Raw genomic sequence first — 23,812 nt, 5'->3', positions numbered from 1 at the left:
GGTTTGAGGATCTCAGAAACTGCTGATCTCAGATTTTCACACACAGTCTCTAGAGTTGACAGAGAATGATGCGAAAAACCAAAAAAAAACATCCAGTGAGCAGCAATCCTTTGGGCAAACGTGCCTTGTTAATGAGAGAGATCAGAAGAGAATGGCCAGAGTGGTTCGGCCGACAGAAAGGCAATGGTAACTCAAATAACCAACATTACAACAGTGTTGTGCAGAACAGCATCTCTGAACACACGACACGTCAAACTTTGAAGTGCAAAGGCTAAAGCAGCAGCAGACCATGGACATCCAGTCAGTGGCCACATTATTAGGTACATGAGATACCTAATAATATAGCCACTGTGTGTATTTATGGACTGGTTCATTTCCGTTGAGACAAGGAGAGAAATATGATGCAGGAAGATCCATCAAGAATAAACTTTCTCTTCCTGCATCTCATGATCCATCACAAATCCTCCCCCATCTTTGCCCTCCCACAGCTTATTTTCCAGGCCTTGAATGGTTTAATCAAAAGCAATGTTGTTTCTAAATATTCCAAAGTGTGCAACTCTTAGGAAGCAACGGTCAGCTGCTTTGGTTAAAAGACACTTAAAACCTCCTGCCAAATAAAACAGCAACATGTTCCTAGACTGGTGAATCAGGCACGTTAACATCCTTTCTTCATCACTTTGCACTGCATCCTTTGGCAACATTGAGCTCTGAGAAATCACAGGGCAGGTCACTTCTCGACCTTTAGCTTCCTGCCTAGCGCTATATAGCTGTGCTGACATTCTTTTCCACCATTGGCCCATGTATGTACCAGGGTCGTGGAAAATACTCAAGGAAACTTGCCAAACCTTGCTCCTCTTCTAATGTAGAACCAGAATATTTTCTGTTCTTTTTTTAAAATTTCATAGTTCCAGCTTCTGCAGTTTTTTTGTTTTGTGGTTACGGTATTTCTCTTATCTTGGATGGAATGGTCAAAAGAAAAAAACTAATGTGGATGCCCGTTTAGTGGGAACCAATCCCACAAGGCAAATGGAACCCACAAAAAAGCCCCAGACACTTCACAGCACAACTTCCTTTTAATAATGTGTTTCCTCATAAAACCAGCTTCATCACAGTTTGATCCAAGTCAAAAATAAACTTCAGCCAAAATTACGGAAGTATATAAATCGTAAAACTGCAGATGTTATTGCTAGTTATGGCAATTTTATCTGTGACTTTTGCAAACGTTTCATTTTTTCCTTTCTCATCATGAATTGGTGGGCTATAAAGTGAAATGTAAAACTTAGTTTTAGTTCTTGAATGTACAAAGGTAGAAAGACCCTTTGCTTCCAACTCGTATGCTCAAATTAAACTGTCGATTCCATCTGTACAGTGGTGCTAGAAAGTTTGTGAACCCTGTAGAATTTTCTCTATTTCTGCATAAGTATGACCTAAAATGTGATCAGATCTTCATACGTCCTAAAACTAGATAAAGGAAACCTAATTTAATAAACACAAAAACTATTATATTTGTTCAGTTATTTATTGAGAAAAATTATCCAATATCGAATGTATTAGTTTTAGTCTAAATGTCGCTGTTTCTCCATCCACAAGGAGGAATATACGGGTGCTTATTAACAATAACTGTTCCTGTTTCTTACAACATAGACCATTTAGTCAAGAACTCCGGTATCATATCACTGCCAAGATGACTAAAAGTTAATAATTTTGGTCCATTCCAATCTATTAAATTTTAAAATCGTTGACAAAACTTTGGCAAGAAATCGCATTTCTCTTAGGCAGTGATGTACTTCCTTAATCAAAGATGTAGGTTCAAATAAAGGGAACAAATTGCTGACCAAACAGAAAATTTTTCTATTGGAAATTTAGAAATTAGTGAACTTAATGCAATATAATCACAGGAAATGCTGGGAACGCTCAGCAGGCCAGGTAGCAACTTGGAAAGAGAAAAGAGAGCTAACATTTCAAGTTGAAGAGACTGGGAAAATTCTGACAGAGTCTTGGACCTGAAATGGCGATTCTGTTTCCTTTTCCACAGATGCTGGCTGACCCACTGAAAGTTTCTAGCTTTTTTTTAAATTTCAGATTTCCAGATCTGCAATTTTATTTTGTTCCTGAATTTTGGATGGCGTGGTAGGGTGGTGGTTAGCACAATGCTATTAGAGAGCCAGCAACCCAGCTTCAATTAATTCCTGCCACTGCCTGTAAGAAGTTTACACATTCTCCTTGTGACCGTATGGGCTTCCCCTGGGCACTCTGGTTTCATCCCATCTTCCAAGATGTACAGCCGGATTAGTAGGTTAATTAGTCACATGGGTGTAAGTGGACAGTGTGGATTTGTCGGGCCTAAAGGGCCTGTTACTGTGCTGTCTCTCTAAAATACCTCTGAATAAAAAAGAAAAAGAAAAAATTATTTAGTAAGATCTGTTGGAAACACCTTTAACCAACATCTAGGAGCTTTAATATATAAAATATTTCACGTTTCAGTAAAACTGTAAATATATCAGAGGTGCGAACCTGATTCAGGCAAAATAACTGACAAGTGCATAGATAGGGAGAAACTTCCCTTAGCAGAGGAGGGCAGAGTCTAAGGTAAGGTACGGAGATCGGGAGGGGGTGGGGGGAAACAAGGAAGATTTTTTTCACCCAGAGGATGATAGTAATCTGGAACATACAGCCTGAAAGGACGGTGGTGTTGGATGTTCTCATGATATTTGAGTAGCATTTAGATGAGCCCTTGAGACTCCAAGGCAGGCTATCATCGACCAGGAGAAGCCTTAGGTCCCACATCACCGATTCAGGAAGGGTTATTGCCCTACAAACATCAGGCTCCTGAACCAGCGTGGATAGCTTCACTCTGGACTGATTCTACAGCCTACAGATTCACTTTCATAGACTTTCTTACCACTCACCTTCTCAGCGTTATTTTTCTACTTGAACAATTTGTCTTTTGTACATTGGTAATATGTCAGTCTTCGGTTATGTAGAGTTCTCATTATGAATTCTATTGTACTTCATTATGTTCCTGTGAATGACTGTTAGAAAATTAATCTCAAGGTAGTATATAATAACATATATGCACTGTGATAATAATTTTATTTTGACTTAGTCTTCTGACTTTGAGAAGGAATGGATGGAGGACAAGAAATGGAATTGTCATAGGAAGGAAGGTACTTGATGGCCTGCTTAAGCTCTGACTTTTCATCTTCTTACAGTTATGGTATAAGCAAATGCACCATTCGCATGCATGAGGGAAGCCCCAATGAGCACACTATTCAATCTCTTTATTGCTATCATAATTGAGGGATAAATATTGACAATGGGCCATTTCCCTGGTATGTAATGATATCTCAGAACTGCCCAGTACTGCAGTAGACGAGGCCTTCATCAAACATACACACATAACACACAACACACACACACATATACAAAATGCTAGAGGAACTCAGCAGGTCATGCAGCATTTAAGGAAGAAATTAAATAATCAATGTTTGGGTCCAAAGCCCTTCATCAGGACTAGAAAGGAAGGGGTAGGAAGCCAAGACAAGGTGAGGGAGGGGAGGAGTAGAAGCACACAAGACAATCTACAGATGCTAAAACTCCAAAGCAACATACATACACACACACACACACACACACACACACACACACACACACACGATGCTGGAGGAACTCAGCAGGTCAAGCAGCATCCATGGAAAAGAATAAACAGTCAACATTTCGGGCCGAGACCCTTCATCGGGACTGGCTAGAAAATGATAGGCGAGGGGGTAGGGGGGTGGATGGTTGAGGGGTGATGAAGAGAGAAGCTAGGATGTGATCATTGGTAGAAGGGCTGAGGAAGCAATCTGATAGGATAGGACACTAGACCATGGGAGAAAGGGAATGAGGAGTGGAACCAGAGGGAGTTAATGGGCAAGTGAGGAAGTGCTTCAGCATGCATGTCAGAAATTTAAATTCTCATTCTGCTCCCACTGTTTAAGAATAAATTTACAAGCTAGTATTGCAATATATAAAGCACTCATTACATTTTTATTGGATAGCTGCTGATTTCCATTCAGTCCCATGAAATGTGAACAGAATAAGTTGAGAAATGTGAGCCAATTATCCAGAAACTCGTTGAGCAGGACAAAAATACCATCTTTGCAAAGTACCAGGCACTCAGGCATTGTCTTCTGAGGAGTGCTAACAGTGTGTGAACCATTCTCAACCTCGTTAGGGAGGCCAGTAATGAAAGCAGACAGATTAACCCAGTTACAATGCTCTGTGGGGGGGTGGGAGGGAAGCCAAGAATTAAAAGGACAAATATACAGAAAGGTGCCAGAAGAGGGTCAGTAACATCATGAAGGATCCCACCCACCCTGCTTGTGGACTGTTTGTCCCAGTCCCATCAGGGAGGAGGCTATGTAGCATTAACGTCAGGACCAGCAGATTCAAAAACAGTTCCTTTCCCCAAGCAGTAAGGCTGATCAACACCACCACCCACTCACTAACCCACCCCTCCACACCTCCAATCACCACTACTTTATCATTCCCAGAGTCACATTCCGTACAGACACACTCCTGTGCCTACTGTCACTTTATGAACATACAATCAATCTATTTACATAAGCTATCTTAAGTATTTATATTTATTATGTGTTTTTATTGTCTTCTTTATCTTACTGTGGGGTTTTTTTGTGCTGCATCAGATCTGGAGTAACAATGATTTAATTCTCCTTTATGCACGGGCTAGAAGGGACGAGATGGCCTGTTTCCGTGCTGTAATTGTTATATGGTTACATATATGGTTTTGTGTACTGGAAACGATAATAAACAATCTTGAATCTTGAAAAGGTGACATTTAAATTAGTGGTAACATAAAGCATTTGTGGTAGCAGATAAAGGCCTTGAGGACAGCTGAACCCCACGATAGAGCACATGAAGCAACACACAAAGTGCTGGAGGAACTCAACAGCTGCTGCATGGAAATGGTCAAAGCTGCAGGCCAAGACCATTCATTCGCATTTTGTGTGTCGCTCCAGATTTTCAGCATCTGCGGTCTCTCTTGTGTCTCAGTGTCGGTGCAGCACATGGAGTTGATTCTGTAATCGAGAACTACCTTGATGATGAGGAATGCATCCAAAACCCTGGCAGTGATTTGGCACTGAGGCCTTTGAGTGACAGTACAAGATGATAAGAAACATAGGCATAGATTGAGTGCAGAGGCAAAGTTTTTTTCCCGGGATGGAAATGGTTAATAGCTGGGTGCGGGGGGGGGCATAATTTAAGGTGATTGGAGGAAAGTACAGGATAGATGGCGGGTAGTGTTTTTTTTACACAGAGAGTGTGAGTGCTGAGTTCAGGGATGGTGGTGAAGGCAAATACACTCGGGACATTTAAGAAGCTCTTAGATAGTCATGTGGATGATAGAAAAATGGTTACATAAGAGGGAAAGTTTAGATTCATCTTAAGAGTAGGTTAAAAAAGTTGGCAAAACATCAGGGGCCGAAGAGCCTGTACTGTTCTAATTTCTATGTCCTAAAAGTAATCAGCCCAACAATTTACACCAGCTCTCAGAACAATACCATTCCTCAGCTAATTTTTCCAGTAACCTATTCTTCCATTTCCATAAACTCATCAACCGTGTCAATGGTGGTTTTGCAGCGTCAGCTAATGACTGCTCATAGTGAGAAGTGTTTCAGAGACACAAGGGATTCTGCGGGTGCTGGAAACAGACTACCACACACAAATGCTGGAGGAGCTCAGCAGGTCAGGCAGCTTCTATGGAGAAGAATTAAACAGTCAGCTGACGGAGGGTCTTGGCTTGAAATGTCAGCTGTTTATTCATTTCCATAGATGCTGCTCGGCCTGCTGAGTTCCTCCAGCAATTTCTGTGTCATGCTTCAAAGACTTGTGTACAAAAGTCTCAACTGAGGTTCATATTATACTGCTAGATTCAGGTAAAACATTAAATTTATGAAGTTTAATTTGGTCTATGTTGCTCTGCATTTCCAGTGTCTGCAGACATCCTGCATTTAAAACTTATAAAAGGCTTAATCTACTTCCCATTCTGACATGTCAGTCCACGGCCTGCTCTACTGCCACAATGAAACCACTCTCAGTTTGGAGGAGCAACACCATACGTTCCATTAGGGTAGCCTCCAAGCTGATGGTAGGTACTGTACATCGATTTCCCAATCTTCCGGTAATTTCTCCCTCACCCCCTTTCTTTTTCCATTCCCCATTCTAGCTCCCATCTTATCCCTTCTCTTCTCCTTACCTGCCCATCACCTCCTTTCCTTTCTCCCATGGTCCACTTCCTCCTCCTATCAAATTTCTTCTTCTGACCTTTATATATCTCCCACCTATCACCTTTCAGCTTCTTACTGTGTGTCAGACATGGCTATAAGCAGCACTGGGGCCCCACAGGGGACTGTATTGTATCCCTTCCTGTTTACCCTGTATACCTTGGACTTTAGGTACAACACTGAGTCACATGCAGAAATTCTCTGATGACTCAGCAATAGTTGGGTGTATAAAGGGAGGATGAGTACAGGACACTGGTGGAGGACTTTGTCAAACGGTGCAAGCTGAATCATCTACAGTTCAACATCAGTAAGACAAAGGAGATGGTGATGGACTTCAGGAAGACTAAGCCGGCACTGCTCCCTGTTACTATTGATGGCAAGGACGTGGATGTGGTGAGGACCTACAGACACCTGGGGGTGCACCTGGATGACAGACTTGAGTAGAGCACCACCACAGAGGCTGTGTACAAGAAGGGCCAGAATTGCCTCTGCCTCCTGAGGAGACTGAGGTCCTTTGGAGTATGCAGGCCTCTCCCTTCACATGCTAACCAGTATAATCTTCAATGTGGCGGTGTGCTGTGGCAATGGCATCAACATGGGTGATGGCAACAGGCTCAATAAACTGATTAAAAAGGCTGGCTCTGTTATAGGAGTCAAACTTGTCACACTGGAGGCTGTTGTAGAACAAAGGACCCTACGGAAAATCCTGGCAATTCTGGACAATGTTTCTCACCCTCTGCATGCTACCTTGGCTGAACAGAGGAGCAATTTTAGTAATAGACCAAGACAACTGCGCTGCTCTAAAGAGTGCTATATGAGGTCATTCTTACCCTCGGCCATTAGGCTCTATAATGAGTCAACCTGGGAAATGATGACCCCCTCCTGTTAGACTGCTTGAGGTAACTTATTTTTTATTCTTTCTACTTCTCTTCTATGTGCACATGTAATGCGACTGCCACACTGTAATTTCCTTTGGGATCAATAAATTATCTATTTAACTTCATCCCCCCCCCCTTTCCCCACCCAGCTACCTTCCCCCTTACCTGGTCTCACCTATCACCTGAATTTTGTACTCCTCTGCCCTCCCACACTCCCCAACCCCCATCTTATTCAGACCCTTCCTTTTCAGTCCTGATGAAGAGTCTTGGCCCAAAATGTCACCCGTTTTATTCCTCTCCGTAGATGTTGCCTGAGCTGCTGAGTTCCTCCAGCGTTTTAATGTAAGTTGATTTGAAGGGCCTTTTCCCAAACTGTACAGTCCTCTGTGCACTCTCATGTGAATGTAACAACTCCATCGGCAACTTTTTCACAGAACATCAACAACCCATCACATTGATGTAATCACCAATAGATCACACCAGGCTAATGCTTCACTTGGAGTTTGAGGAGATTTGGTCCCTCACCAAGGACTCCAGCAAATTTCTGCAGCTGATGCCACGGAGAGCATTCTGAACGGATGTATCAATGCCTGCAGCGGCGCAGGGTTAAAAAATGCTGCAGAGGGCCGTAAACTCATCCGGCTCCATCACGGACACATGCCTCCACACCGTCAAGGAAATCTTCAAGAGCTGGTGCCACCCCAACATTAGAGACCCTCACCATCTGGAATATGCCCTGTTCTCACCACTGCCACTGGATAAGTCGTATAGGACCCTCAAGACCCACACTCAACATTGTAGAAACAGCTTCTTTCCCTCCACCATCAGATTTCAGAACGGTTCATGAATCACATAAATACAAACTCACTACTTCTCTTTTATGCTATTTATTTACTTATTATAATTTATACCTCTTTTACACATTGCACTGTACTGCTGCCACAAAACAACAAATTCCACAACATATGTTAATGATAATAAACCTGATTATGACATTGTCCTCACTATTCTGGATAATATCCATCTCTCTACAAATAGAATGAAAATGCTGCAGATGGCAGAAATCTGAAATAAAATAAGAGGTCACCAGCCCGAAATTGTTAATCGTTTCTTCTCCACAGAAGAAGCCTGAATATTTCCAGCACTGTTATTTAGCCATGATCGCATTGCTGCTGTGGGAGCTTGCTGTGCACAGCAGTGAGTACAGTGTATAAGACATGAGAGCCGAATCGGGCCATTCGGCCCATCGAGTCTTCTCGGATATCGAGTGAATATGCACATCGATATTCATATTCACACCCATTTCCCACAACCGTGAGTATAATACGATTACATTACAACATAACTGAACTCGTAAGTATTCAAGGATGGCTGTAAAGTACAACACTGATATTTACTTCTTCCCGCCTCTTGTTACAGCCGAGTTCAAACTAACAGATCAGTACAGAAAGTCTGCAGTGGAGTGCTATTTTCTTAAGATCTGTATCAAATTTCTGTGCACAGTCATTAATGTCATGCAGGCGACAAAGTAAAATCAGCCCAGCCGGTAACTAACCGTGCCACGCTCCGGCCAAAATATCTGCGCAATCAGTGAAACTCAGCTTCGACTCTCAAACATCAATCGCATCTGAAACTCCGCATCCAGCGTGTGCACTTTTGCCTTAAAATCCTATTCGTTCAGTCGCACGCGAGATATCAACGGAGACGGTACGGGCCCGGTAACCCTTCTCCGTTAATACACGCCGTTAACTGACCCGGTATGGACAAGAGCTTACCTGCTTTGCGATCTGAGCGTTTCCCCCCCCGGTAGATTTCGCGGGAGGTGCACCTAGTTACTCGCAGAAATAAACCCGAGCGTCTCCAAGAGAGACTGTGTGTGTGAGAGAGAGAGAGAGAGCAACTGAGCAAATGCAGGAAAGCCGCAACAGGAAGCAACGGACTACTACCCTATTTGCACTCCAGAGGAAGTAGGAGAGCGTGTGGGGACACTCGACAATAGCAAGCAGCCCTATGTCAAAGCCTCATTGAATGAGACTCCCATTCAAGAGGGGAGGCAGCGTATGAGAGGATCTGTTGGTCTGATTCAACCGCACGTTAAAATAATGCTCAGATCAGTGCCGGCGAAATCTCTTCCTTTTAGCTCGAAGGGAAAGGGGGGCATATCATCAAAATCGGTGGGAATTTAAATAGGTTTCAGAACGATGGCGCTTTCTACTCCATCTTAATCAAGTGATCGCCACGGGGAGCAGGAGAGACCCTCGGTGTCTGAATGGGGAAGCCTGTTCAGCTGTTTTTTGTTCCATCTTTGCCTCTCCACTGTCAGAGCCCTTAAGAGGCTGAGGCTGGCCCACGCATCTTCCTTCATATGCAAATCCGGACATGTTCCCACAAAACCTCGTCTTCTCCAGCCCTCCAGCCCCCCAGCCCCACAATACTGGATGGGAGGTGGTGAAATCACTGGAAACCTCACATCTTGTTTTCATATAGCGTCCAGCATTTCCTGTTCATGATTAACGAGCGATGTCCAGGAACGAATTTCCTCCGGGGTGAAAATCCGTCTTGTGAAGGGAATGGGGGTCAAGTTTTATTCCCTGTAGGTGTTGGAGGATTTTTCCCAAAAGGCATAGGAGCAGAATTAGGCCATTCGGCCCATCGAGTCTGCTCCGCCATTCAATCATGGTTTATGAGGAGTACCGAAAGGGTAATTGCAAGCAGGCTTTTTCCATTGAGGTTGGGTGAGACCAGAACTAGAGGTCATAGGTTAAGGGTGAAAGCAGGTTCAATTTTAATATTTAAGAGAAATTTAGACGGGTACATGGATGGGAGAGGTATGGAGGACTATAGTCCGGGTGCAGGTTGATAGGACTTTAGGCAGATCAATAATTTGGCTTGAACTAGATGGGCAGAAGGGACTGTGTCTATGCTGTAGTGTTCTATGATTTATTATCCCTTTAAACCCCATTCTCCTGCCTTCTCCCCATATTTCCTGAGGAGACTGAGGTCCTTTAACATCTGTCAGACAATACTGAGGATGTTCTACGAGTCTGTGGTGACCACTGCGATCGTGTTTGCTGTTGTGTGCTGGGGCAGCAGGCTGAGGGTAGCAGACACCAACAGAATCAACAAACTCATTTGTGAGGCCGGTGATGTTGTGGGGATGGAACTGGACTCTCTGACGGTGGTGTCTGAAAAGAGGATGCTGTCCAAGTTGCATGCCATCTTGGACAATGTCTCCCGTCCACTACATAATGTACTGGTTGGGCACAGGAGTACATTCAGCCAGAGACTCATTCCACCGAGATGCAATACAGAGCGTCATAGGAAGTCATTCCTGCCTGTGGCCATCAAACTTTACGACTCCTCCCTTGGAGGGTCAGACACCCTGAGCCAATAGGCTGGTCCTGGACTTACTTCCTGGCATAATTTACTTATTACTATTTAACTGTTTATGGTGTTATTACTATTTAATTATTTATGGTGCAACTGTAATGAAAACCAATTTCCCCTGGGATCAATAAAGTATGACTATGACTAACCTTTGACATGGTTATTAATCAAGAACCTATCAACCTCCTCTTTAAATATACCCAATCACTTGGCCTCCATAGCCGTGTGGCAGTGAATTCCAAAGATTCACCGCCCACCAACGAGTGATGTCACCGGTGAAAGTCGTTGCAACCACGCTTAAGGAGAGAGATTACTTCAAATATCTCTGAAATCATTTTGCCCACCTCACTGTTAAAGTGCATGAAGTACTTTAAAGTAACACATACAGAATGCTGGAGAAACTCAGCGGGTCAAGCAGCATCTAAGGAAAGGAGCTGAGTCATGTTTTGAGTCCTGATCCTTCATCAGGACTCATAAAGGGTCTCAGTTTGAAAGGTCACCCCCAAAGAAGCTGCCTGACATGCTGAGTTCCTCCAGCATTTTGAGTGTGTTACTCTGCGTTTCCAGCGTCTGCAGGATGTCTTCTGTTAATCAAGTACTTTAAAGAGAAAGTTTATCCCGGATGGAATTGGGAGGACTGGTTTCAATTAGAGCAGAAGAACTGTACTGAGGATGCGCAGACGTTTCCTCTTTTTTTCCCCCAATTAAACCTCTTTAAGGATCAAGTTGCAATCTAGGTAAATGCCAAACACTGAGTCAGTAGCCTAATTGGTTCTGAATTCCTCATCAGGAAGTTGGGCATCAAAATCAAGGCAGCCCAAGGGGCACTATACGAAGTACCCGCTGTGAGACTGGAAGACCTTTATGTGAACATGAAATATCCAAAGGAGATATTCTAAGTGCTGTGAACTTCTGTCCAGTAAACCTGTGAATATTTATCCCTCATTCAAATGTTTTTAAAACCAGGTTATCTGTTCATTAATTGTGTTTGTGGGATCTTGCTGTGCACCCCTTTGCCTGTCAAGTTTCCTAAATTGCAACAATCAGTGCACTTCCAATGTGTTTCATTGGCTGGGGAGCTCATTGGGATGTTCCAATAGAAGGAGGAAAGATGTTGTTTTTAACAAATATTATAGCAAGACATAGGTTCTTCTGGTACCCAATGTACAATGCAACTTATTGTCACAATGTAGACTTGCTTCATTGTTAGCATAAGTCATTGTCTTCACATTGTGTAATAATAGAAGGACATTAAAAAAAACAGAATCAGGAACAATTTATGTCCGCCCTGTAATCTGTTTGCATCGCTGAGCTGCTCGAGATGCAAATTAAAAAGTTAGTTTCAGAAACCTTAAATGCAATAGATGAAGATTGTAGTTCAGCCTGATCATGGAACAAGGAAGAGTGCAACGCAGGAACATGTCCTTTAGCCCATAATGCCTGTGCCGACTGTGATGCTAAATTAAACTAAATCTATCTGCCTGCGCAAGATCCATAGCCTTCCATTCCCTGCATGTCCGTCTGCCTGTCTAAATATCTCTCAAATGTAATCAAAAGAGCACTAAGAGTTATTATGAGCATTAAAGCATATTGGGGTAATTTTCACCCTATTTGTGGATTCTGAAAATCTAAACAAAAAAACCAAGCCATTCAACATTTTAAGAATAGCTTCTTCACCTCCGCCGTCAGATTTTTGAACAGACAATGAACCAAACCTCACGATTTTTTTGCTCTCTCTTTGCACTACTTATTAGTGTAATTTATAGTTTTATTACCTATTACATCGTACTGCTGCCACAAAACAACGCATTTCATGATTTATGTATGTTGGTGATATTACACCTGATTCAGATTCTGATTCAGTCAGCATCCGTGGAGAAGGGAACAACTCAAAGACTAAGTTTACTGTTTTACACAAGCTACCTGACCTACAGAGTATTCTTTAATTGTTCTATGGAGGGTAATAGATAGTTGAGGTTTTGGGTTGATACATCAGAAAAAAATACATGAACTATTAACTGCAAGTATTGAAAAAATGTAATTTTGACATATAATGTTGTAGTATGATAGTAAAATGACTCAAGCTTTGCTGTCTCTGGGGAAACCACTTTTCTTTGCTATATCAAAGAAGAGTTGCCATTTGACCATTCAATATGCTCATGGCTGATCTTTCACAGACCTTCTCTCTTCTTCTTTGTCAGTTCCCCATCACCCTTAATCTCCCAATCTTTCAAAACCTGGTTTATCTCCTCGTTAAATACTTCTGATGATCCGATCTCTACAACAATCTAGGTTAAGAAAATTCTAGAGTTTCACAACTGCAAAATAAAAATTCCGACTTTAAAAGACCACCCCTTTATCTTGTACCTCCGTTCCCCCATCAGATACGAGTTCCAGGTATAAAGTGCTCTTGGTGAAATTGCACGACACAAATTCACTGGCCTGACATACAGAGAACTTGCACTGTACTCAAAGACAAAGGCATCTATGCTGGCGAGAGGCTATCACCTTCAAGGAATGAAAACGCGAAGCATATCCATGACCCATTTTAGGTGGAGAAACTTAGATGGCGACAAGAAGGTGCATAGGAATGAGATAGATAAGCTGGTTAGCCTTGCACTCAACGTCAGTAAGAATAAGGAATAGATTGTGGACTTCAGAAAGGGGAGGTCAAAGGGACACACACCAGTCCTTATTGAGGGGTCAATCATGGAAAGGGTGAGAGTAGTTTCAAGTTCTTAGTTGTCAACATCTCCAAGGACATATCCTGGGCCCAATATATTGATGCAATTATGAAGCGTACATTTAAGTGGTTACATTTCATTAGGAGATTTGATATTTCACTAAAGACACTTGCAAGTATCTAAAGTTGTACCATGCAGAGCAATCTAACTGGTCACATCATGGTCTGGCATGGAGGGGCCATTACACAGGATCGTAAGGGGTTATAAACTCAGCCAGTTCCATCATGGGCACCAGCCTCCCTACCTTCAAAGACATCTTCAAAAGGTGATGCCTTAAAAAAGAGGCAAGCATCATTAAGAACCCCCACCACCCAGGACATGCCCTCTTCTCATTGCTACCATCAAAGAGGAAGTGCAGGAAACTGAAGACAAATACTCAACATTGTAGGAACAGCTTCTTACTCTGCACCATCAGATCGCCAATCGGTCCACGAACCCATGAGCATTATCTCACTCTTTTTGCATTTGTTATTTATCTTTTATATTTATAGTAATTTGTGTGGGCACGTGGCCAAGTGGTTAAGGCATTGGACTAGCGACCTGAAGGTCGTGAGTTTGAGCCACAGCCGAGGCAACGTGTTGTGTCCTTGAGCAAGGCACTTAATCACACATTGCTCTGTGACAACACTGGTGCCAAGCTGTATGGTCCTAATGCCCTTCCCTTGGGCAACATCGGTGTTGTGGAGAGGGGAGACTTGCAGCATGGGCAACTGCTGGTCTTCCATACAACCTTGCCCAGGCCTGCACCCTGGAGAGTGAAGACTTTTCAGGCATAAATCCATGGTCTTGCAAGACCAACGGATGCCTTTACTTTATAATAATTTATATTTTGTATTTATAGTAATGTTAATTATAATTTATAGTAATTTTTAATGTATTGTACAATACTGCTGCCACAAAAGAACACATTTCAGAATATATGTTTGTCATAATAAAGTCGATTCTGATTCCAAACTGGGTTTTCCATCTCATCTCCAGTGCAAGAAGGAACCTAGACGAGCTGCCCCATAGTTATGTCAAAACAACTCAATAATAACTCAAGGGCACAATTAGAAGAAATAATCTCATGTATTCCTTTCATGAGGCTGTTTGAGTTACAGGTTTGCAATCAAAGCCTTATGGTTTCCATTATCTGGTCCTTTTCAGCAGATCCCACTTTGTTCAACCTATCCCTGCCCTTCAGGGCTTTTCTTCCCTCTCCTTCAGAGCCGTTCCAACTCCAATTCCACCCTTCTGCTCTGCTTCCTGCAATGGGCAGGCTCAAGATCTTGCTTCAGCCTTTATTTGCCTGACTTGGCAAATTCAGTATGCCAGGCCCCATGCCCGGTAAAAATACTTATTCTTCTGTGTGGAAGGCTATTTCGTTGTTTCCTTGCTACATAAAGCAACAACTATCTGCAGCTTCTCCTTTGATCACTTTCAGCAATGTGGACTGACACAGCTCCAAAATTAACAAATCAAAAACAGGTTTTAGATTCTGTGCAGCATGCACCCACCCATCCATAAAATAAAATATCTTTCCATTAAACAGTGATGCCATCTACTGAACAGAGTAATGATTTCACTCTTTATTCAACAGCTCACTTTACACTATAGTTTCAGAGATATGCTCCAAGCAGAATACGTGCAATTCAAAAATAGGGAAGATGTTCAGATTCATAATTATGACTTGCTAATCTTCCTCACTTTTGTCAAAAACATTCAGCTATGCATTTTACTGAAATAGAGGTTTAACAGTAAATTTAATTTGTCTGGAATCTGAACTGTTATGCTAAGAGATGTGCTATTCATGACAAACAGAATTAATGGCATTGCTGAGATTTTAAAATTAGACTGTTTTATTTATTTATTTATTTCACTTAGCGATCCAGCATGGTAACAGGCGCTTCCATCCCAACGAGCCCACTCCGCTCAGTTACACCCATGTGGCTAATTAAACTGCTAAACTGTACGTTTTTGGAATCTGGGAGCAAATCGGAGCACACGGACACAGGAGAACGAACAAACTCCTTACAGCAATGCACACAAAACGTTGGAGGGACTCAGCAGCCCATGCAGCATCTATGGAAAGGAGTAAACAGTCAATATTTCAGGCCGAGACCCTTCTTCAGGACTTTGCCAGGTTTGTGAAACTCCTTACGTACTATGGCGGAATTGAGCCCAGGTCGTGTTATGTCAACCACTACATCACTGAGCCACCCAATTTATCCATGTAGCAGACATCCCACTCTGCAAAAACTCATTTCAGGGAGGTAGCACCATCAATTTGCGGGAGACTCCCGGAAATTCCGGGAGAGGTGGGATGTCTGCAATAGAGTAGCTCCTGTTCAGCTAACCAGCTAGTTTAAATAACGTTAGCTATGCTAATGAATGAACGACACCTGTTAAACTCACCTCAACATGTCTTTTACAGTCTTAACTCACCATGGGCAATAGAAAAGTCACTGTTGCAAACAGTGCAGCGAGTAACACTGTCATTATTTTTGACCCCGGGGTACACTTTAGGGTAGTCTGGGGTGACGTACATTTTATATTTTCTTTTTTTGGAACCCTCTCCCTCTCCCTCTTCCCCCTCTTCCTCTCTCGTGGTCGCTCGCGTGCTCTCTCTCTCTTTCTCCCTCGCGCTCTCTTGCTTTCTCTCTCTCGGTCTCAAAAAAATTGATTTCTGTGATATTATATATAATTTGCGGACATCAGGGAGCCACTATCAATATGCGGGAGACTCCCGGAACTTCCGGGAGAGGTGGGATGTCTGATGTAGTACGAAAGTTATAAACAATGATATCATTTATTAACAATTCTCATTTGCCTTGGAACTGATAGAGCTTTTATAGTTCAGATTTCATCTATTTAATGCAACAGTGTAATTTAAATCCTTTTCTCAGATCATTAGACTCGGATGCCAAACTACTTTGCTGCCTTATTGATTTACATAAGACAAGAAGTTTATAATTGTGTGTAGGGGGTCCACATCTGAAAGGTGGTTGCTGATGTTGATCTTGGGCTAAGGCACTCATCTTAATTCTTAGCAATGGCAACAGAGGTGAGTGTAGGGGAAAGAAACCAAGATTGGGAAATGTAACACACAAAATGCCGGATGAATCAAGTAGGTCAGGCACCCTCTATGGAGAGGAATAAACAGTTGATGTTCCAGGATGAGAGCCTTCATCAGGATTGGAAAGGAAGGGAGAGGAAGCCAGAATAAGGTGGTGGATGGGAGGGGAAGGAATATAAACCGGGAATGTGATTAGACGATTGAAGGCTCACTGATGTAGAGAGGGCTACATCAGGAGCACTGGACACAACAGACGACCCCAGCAGATTCGCAGGTGAAGTTCTCCCTCAAGTGAAGTGTAGGAGTTTTTAGGGCCTTGAATGGAGGTGAGGGAGAAGGTGTATGAGGAGGTGGAGCCAGCTGAGGAGGAAAGGTTGGGGGGGGGGAAGAGGGAGGATAAAGTAATATACTGGGAGATGATAGGTGGAAAAGGTAAAGAGGAAGACTATAATCTGGCATAGATACTGGCTGAGCTCCTCCAGCACATTGTGTGTATTGCTTTGGATTTCCAGCATCTGCAGACTCTCTTCTGTTTAAGATTAGGAAGAGGGCAAGTGAAGAGATCTGTGCTAAGTACTAGAAGGGCAGTACAAGAAATAGAGTGCCAAAGTAGGGGAGGTTTGTGATTGGTTGAGGTGGATGGGAGAAAGCAGGAAAACAGTGAGAGAGGGGAAAAAGGCTAGTACTGCTTTGGGGGAAGAGGGGTGTAGTGTTCAGGTGCGTTTATAAATTCACCCAAATAATAGATCACAGGATAGAATGTCTCCATTTTTCACAAAGTTACACAACACAAGCAGACATCCCACCCTACAAAAACTCATTGCTGGGAGGTAGCACCATCAATTTGCGGGAGACTCCCGGAACTTCTGGGAGAGGTGGGATGTCTGCAATAGAGTAGCTCCTTAGCAGCTAGCCAGCTAGTTTAAATAACGTTAGCTATGCTAATAAACGAATGACACCTGTTAAACTCACCTCAACATGTCTTCTACAGTCTTAACCCACCATGGGCAATAGAAAAGTCACTTTTGCAAACAGTGCAGCGAGCAACACTGTCATTATTTTTGACCCCTATTAGGCAGGGGTACACTTTAGTGTAGTCTGGGGTGACGTACGTTTTATATTTTCTTTTTTTGGAACACTGCCATGGTGCACTCTCTCTCGTGGTCACTCTCGCGCTCTCGCTCTCTCTCTCTGTCTCGTGCTCGCTCTCGCGCTCGCTCTGTCACGCGTACTCTCTTGCTCTCGTGGTCTCTCTTGCGCTCGCTCTCGCTCTCGCTCACTCTCTCTCAAAAAAATTGATTTCCGGGACATTTTATATAATTTACGGACATCAGGGAGCCACTATTAATATGCGGGAGATTCCCGGAACTTCCGGGAAAGGTGGGATGTCTGAACAAGCATGAACATCTAATCTTGCTTAGTGATCACAGGTGGTAAATAATTGCTAAACTGTCAACTTTATACCAGCATTGGAGAATACTTCTGAAAAGCAAAAAGGTATAAAGTTCCATCTCCTGTGATGGGGAGAAGCTCCTTCCATTCTTAACAAGTAACTTGCTTCTTTGCAAGAAGTTTAGAATAATTGCTTTAAACAGCACAGAAATCTCAGTTTGCCTCACCCAAGCGAGTGTGGTACCTATCCACTGTACGTTAATCCTATTTACCTGCATTAGGTCGTGACCCTCTAAACACTTCCTGTCCAAACACCTTTTGAATGTTGCAGGTGTGTTTGCCTCTAACACCTCCTCTGGCAGATTGTTGCAGAAAGCTAGTGTTAAAATTTGCCTCTCAGATCTGCTTTAAACTTACCTGGAATAAATTTCTTTAACATGAATTAAAGATTAGCATTTTTTTTGTCATTTGCACGTTGTAAGCATTGAATCATTCCTGAGGAAGGGTCAAGGCCTGAAACATCGACGGCTTATTCATGTCCATGGATGCTGCCTGACCTGCCGAGTTCCTCCAGCATTTTGTGTGTTACTTTGAACCATGTAGTGGTCAATCACGTCAAGGACCAACACAGTCCAAGGATGTGCTGGGGGCAGCCAGCAACTGTCACCACAATTCTGACGGCAACGTAGCATGCCCACAACTTACTATCCGCGTGTCTTTGGAATGTATGTGACAGGAAACCGGAACACCTCGAGGACACCCACACGGTCACAGGGAGAACAAACAAACTCTTTACAGATAATGATACCTATCTACGCCCTCTTCTCATTTCTACCGTGAGGAAGGAGGTACTGAAGCCTGAAGGCACACACTCAGTGATTCAGGAACAGCTTCTTCCCCTCTGCCATCCGATTCCTATATGGACATTGAACCCGTGAACACTGCACTACTATATTTTATTTATGTTTTTGCACTACTTGTTTTAATTTAATGATTTAATATACATATATATATACTTACTGTAAATCATTTTTTTCTCTATTTATCATGTAATGCATTGTACTGCTGCCACAAATTTAACAAATTTCACAACATATAAACTTGAATGTGAATCTGATGGCAGCAATTGAACTCTGCTCTCTGGACGCGGTAAAGCATTACACTGACTCATATACTGTCCGGGTGTAAAACAGCTCTAACTCAAGGACGGTATAGGTGGCGCCGTGATAAGGTGCTTCTGGCTCTTGCTGACACACTAGAGCGGGAGAGATGCAAGAAGAGGACGGCTGGCACAGATTTGAGGAAGGCCGTCACCTTCATCAAAGAGGGAGCTAGGCCTTTCGTAACCAAACAACCAAAGCCCAATCTGCTGCTGGCGGCCAGGTCCTGGGAGATGAGGGTCGATGTGGGAAGGAGGCTGCAGTTCTCGGATGTGGTGCACACAACCCTACGCCTGGACATTGTACTGTGGTCAACTGAAGACAAGAAAATAACTCTGGCTGAGCCGACTGTGCCGTGGGAGGAGGGATGGGAAGAGGCCCACGAGAGAAAGGCCTTGAAGTACCAACCATTAGTGCAGGAGTGTAAAGACAAGGGATGGCAGGCATGGTTGTTCCCTGTGGAGATCGGCTGCAGAGGTTTCCCAGCCAAATCAGCATGGCGGTTGTTGTCAGATCCAGGCCTGGACGAAAGGAGCAAAAAACACGCAGCTCGTAGGATGGGGGAAGAGGCAGAAAGAGCCTCTTGTTGGATTTGGAGTAGGCGAGAGGAGGGAAGCAGGAAGCCAGGAGCAGATGGGCAATGATTTGGCCACCACTGCCGGCCCATCAACTGGAGAGTGTCATAATTAAGGGTCGAAACACTCGGTGAAGGTTGGGAACCACCTGATGACATCAGCTCCTGGCTGAAGGCTATGGTTATCTTATAAGGTAACAGGAGAATGCACCCTACCAGGTGTATGTAACAAGCAAGACACCAGCTGCTCTGCTACCATAACACCCTACTCATGAAGTATGACAATTCACGAACTGGCAGGTGGGAGGTGTGCAGACATTGCCATTAAAAACAATTCACAACATAGATTATGATATATATTTTCGATTCAAATTTCCACTCTGGCATGCTGGATACAGGCAGTTATAGCCCATGGAATGAGTAAAGGACAGTTCGTTCAGCCCGCAGGCCAAGTCTCACAAATTCCAATGCAAATAGCTGGAGTGCTGATAATTACTGGAATTCACTGTTCACTAAGTGGCAGACTGTTAATCAAAAATTACTACACAGTGTGCTGGTGACCCTGTTAATGGCGGTCAAAAATCAAGGTTGCTAATCAGTTATTGCCATCACACCTCTATAATCACATCCTTTCTACTGACTGAATCTTATAACCCACAGGTATTTATCCATGTAATGGACCTTACTGGGAAATATTAGGTTCTAACTCAATAAACCAATAAACTTAGTTTCTATCTCCAACGGGGAAATGACACAAGAAACATGCAAGTTCTCATTAATTGGACTTGCTAACATTCCAGACAGCTAATCTTCCAATGATCTAATCACACGGGCACTGAATCTTTCTTTCCCTGGAAGCTGACTCAGACATCAGCATTTCACCACAGTGCCATGCCTTGTTTTTGTAAAGCCTCCCTTTTGAAAACTCAGATCAATGCACTTCTTATTATATAAGAACAAATGACAATGGTCCCCGTAACACAATCCTGATTTAAATCAGACCGCTTGGTAATTTTATAGCCTTCATGATAGAGTCGTTGAGTCATATAGCATTTTGTCTCTCTCGATCCATAATTCTATGCCTTGGCTCACTCAGATACTTCTTAAATGTTGTGCGAGTAACTGCTTCTATCACTTTTCACAGGTAGCATGTTCCAGACTGCTTGTGTAAAACTATTTTTTCCTATTTTCTCTAAATCTCTCCCACCTCACCTTATTCTATCCCTAAACCCTCCCACCTATTGATATGGAATGCTGTCACAGGAAAGCAGCATCCGTCATCAAAGACCCCCACCACCCAGGCCATGCTCTTATGATCCTGATACCATTAGGAAGAGGTACAGGAGTCTCAGGACTCACACCACCAGGTTCAGGAGCAGTCATTACCCCTGAACCATCAGGACTCTTGAACCAATGAGGATATCTTCACTCAACTTCACTTGCCCCATCTTTGAAGTGCTCCCACAGCCTGTGGGCTCACTTTCAAGGGACTCTTCATCTCATGTTCTCCATATTTATTGCTTATTTTTTTCCTTTTGTATTTGCACAGTCTGTTGTCTTTTGTACACTGTTTTGAATCTCCTGTTGGGTGCGGTCTTATTGATTATATTATGTTTCTTCATTTACTGTGTATGCTCTCAAGAAAACAAATCTCAGGTGATATGGTGATATATGTCCTTTGATAATAAGTTTACTTTGACTTTGACTTTTAGACCATAAGACCGTAGGAACAGAATTAGGCCATTCAGCCCATCGAGTCCACTCTGCCATTATCTCATGGCTGATCCCGTATCCCATTCAACCCCATACACCTGCACTCTCACCATATTCCTTGATCCATTCAGCCCATCGAGTCCACTCTGCCATTATCTCATGGCTGATCCCGTATCCCATTCAACCCCATACACCTGCACTCTCACCATATTCCTTGATCCATTCAGCCCATCGAGTCCACTCTGCCATTTTGTCATGGCTGATCCCGTATCCCATTCAACCCCATACACCTGCACTCTCACCATATTCCTTGATCCATTCAGCCCATCGAGTCCACTCTGCCATTATCTCATGGCTGATCCCGTATCCCATTCAACCCCATACACCTGCACTCTCACCATATTCCTTGATGCCCCAACCAATCAGGATTCTATCAACTTCCGCTTTGAATATACCCATGGACGTGGCCTCCAACACAGACTGTGGTGGAGCATTTCACAGATTCACCACTCTTTGGCTAAAAAAATCCCTCCCTACTTCCGCTCTAAAAGGTTGCCCCTCAATTTTGAGGCTGTGCCCTCCAGTTCTGAATATCCCCACCAGAGGAAACATCCCCTTCACATTCACCTTATCTTGTCCTTTCAACATTTGGTATGTTTCAATGAGATCCCCACACATTCTTCCAAGTTCCAGTGAGTACAGGCCCAAAGCTGCCAAATACTCCTCATATGTTAACCCCTCCATCTCCAGAATCATCCTCGTGAACCTCCTCTGGACTCTCTTCACACATTATGATCACTGCCTCCTAAAGGTTCCTTTACGTTAAGCTGATGAATAAAATCTGGGTTATTACACAGCACCCAATCTAAGGTAGCCTTTCCTTAGTAGGCTTGAGCACAAACTGCTCTTAAAAGCCATCTTGTAGGCATTCATCAAATTCCCTCGCTTGCGATCTGACACCAACATGATTTTCCCAATCGCCTTGCAAATTGAAGGCCCCCATTACAATTGTGACATTACATGCCCTTTCCAGCTCCCTTTGCAATCTCAACTCCACACCTTGACTACTATTTGCAGGCCCATATATATGATTCCCATGGTGTTTTTTTTTCACCCTTTCAGTTTCTTAACTCCACCCACAAAGATTCAACATTCTCTGACCCTATTCCACCTCTTACCAACAGAGCCACACCACTGCCTATGCCTTCCTGCCTGTCTTTTCAATACAAAATATATCCTTTGACATTAAACCCCCAATTATGACCTTCTTTCAGCTATCTTTTGTTTTAGACATCACCATTTATGGGGTAAAGTTTTGAATCATCCACTCTATCCACAACCGAAAACGATCAGTAAGCAAGTTTATGTTATCACATCATAAAATGGACTCTTGACCTTACACACTACCTCATTAAAGAGTCACAGAGTTGATGCAAGCTTTTTCCATTGAGGTTGGATGAGAACTAAAGGTCACGGATTAAGGGTGAAAGGTGAACTATTTAAGGTGAACCTGAGGGGGGAAACTTCTTCACTTAGAGGGTGCTGAGAGTGGTGTGGAATGAGCTGCCAGAGGAAGTGGTGGATGGGGACACAGAAACAGGCCTCTCGGCCTATCTAGTCCATGCCAAACTATTATTCTGCCTACTCCCATCAAGCTGCACCCAGACCATAGCCCTCCATACCCCTCCCATCTTATCCAAACTTATCTTAAGTTTTAAAATCAGGTCCTCAAATTCCAGCAACATCCTTATAAAATTTATCTGTACGCTTTCAATCCTATTGATACCTTTCCGGCACCAGAACTGCACACAATACTCCAAGTTAGGCCTCAACAATGGCTTGCACAATTTCATCATAACATCCCAACTCTACTCAATACTTTGATTTACGAAGGGCAATTGCCAAAAGCTCTCTGGATGGCATGGTAGCCTACTGGTTAACGCAACGCTTGACAGTACCGCGACCCAGGTTCAATTCCTGGCACTGTCTGTTAGGAGTTTGTATGTTCTCCCTGTGACCGCGTGGGTTTCCTCTTGGTGCTCTGGTTTCATCCCACAGTCCCAAAATGTACGGGTTAGTCGGTTAATTGGTTGTTGTAAATTGACCTGTGATTAGGCTAGGGTTAAATCGGGGGTTTCTGGGCAGCGCATTTTGAAGGGCCTAAAGGGCCTATTCTGCACTGTGTCTCAATACATTAAAAAATCTACCTGTGACACCACTGTTAAGGTGTCGATCACAACAAAGTTTCGTTATGAACTTGCACTTTATTGTTTCCTTGCACTACCCTTTCTCTGTAGCTGTCGTACTTTATTCTGCATCTTAGGGGGTGGCTACTGCACAGGACCGAAAGAAGCTACAGAAAGTTGTCGAATTAGTCAGCTCCATCTTGGATACCAGCCTCTGTAGTATCCAAGGAACAATGCCTCAGAAAGGCAGTGTCCATCATTAAGGACCTCCATCACCCAGGACACGCCTGCTTCTCACTGTTACCATCAGAAAGGAGGTGCAGAAGCCTGAAGGCACACACTCAGCGATTCAGGAACAGCTTCTTCCTCTCTGCCATCCGATTCCTAAATGGACATTGAACCCTTGAGCACTACCTCACTTTTTAAAATATTATTT

General features: G+C 43.2%; 1 protein-coding gene across 3 annotated transcripts in view; it reads right to left on the bottom strand.

The window, feature by feature from the left end:
- LOC134352092 (septin-9-like) overlaps positions 1-23,812 on the bottom strand; it is a 585,694-nt gene that overhangs the window by 272,438 nt on the left and 289,444 nt on the right. Inside the window, exon 1 of one of the 3 annotated variants that reach the window (XM_063059265.1) lies at positions 8,941-9,078. The exons of the other annotated variants lie outside the window; for them this stretch is intronic. The gene's annotated coding sequence lies outside the window, so the exon portion shown is untranslated. Of the gene's footprint in view, positions 1-8,940; positions 9,079-23,812 lie in introns of those variants that run through there. 3 annotated transcript variants of the gene reach the window in all.

The sequence above is a fragment of the Mobula hypostoma genome, chromosome 9, assembly GCF_963921235.1.
Source record: "Mobula hypostoma chromosome 9, sMobHyp1.1, whole genome shotgun sequence".
NCBI lineage: Eukaryota > Metazoa > Chordata > Chondrichthyes > Myliobatiformes > Myliobatidae > Mobula > Mobula hypostoma.
The sequence above is the reverse complement of the archived record's forward strand: the minus strand, read 5'-3'. Positions and strand labels throughout refer to the sequence as shown.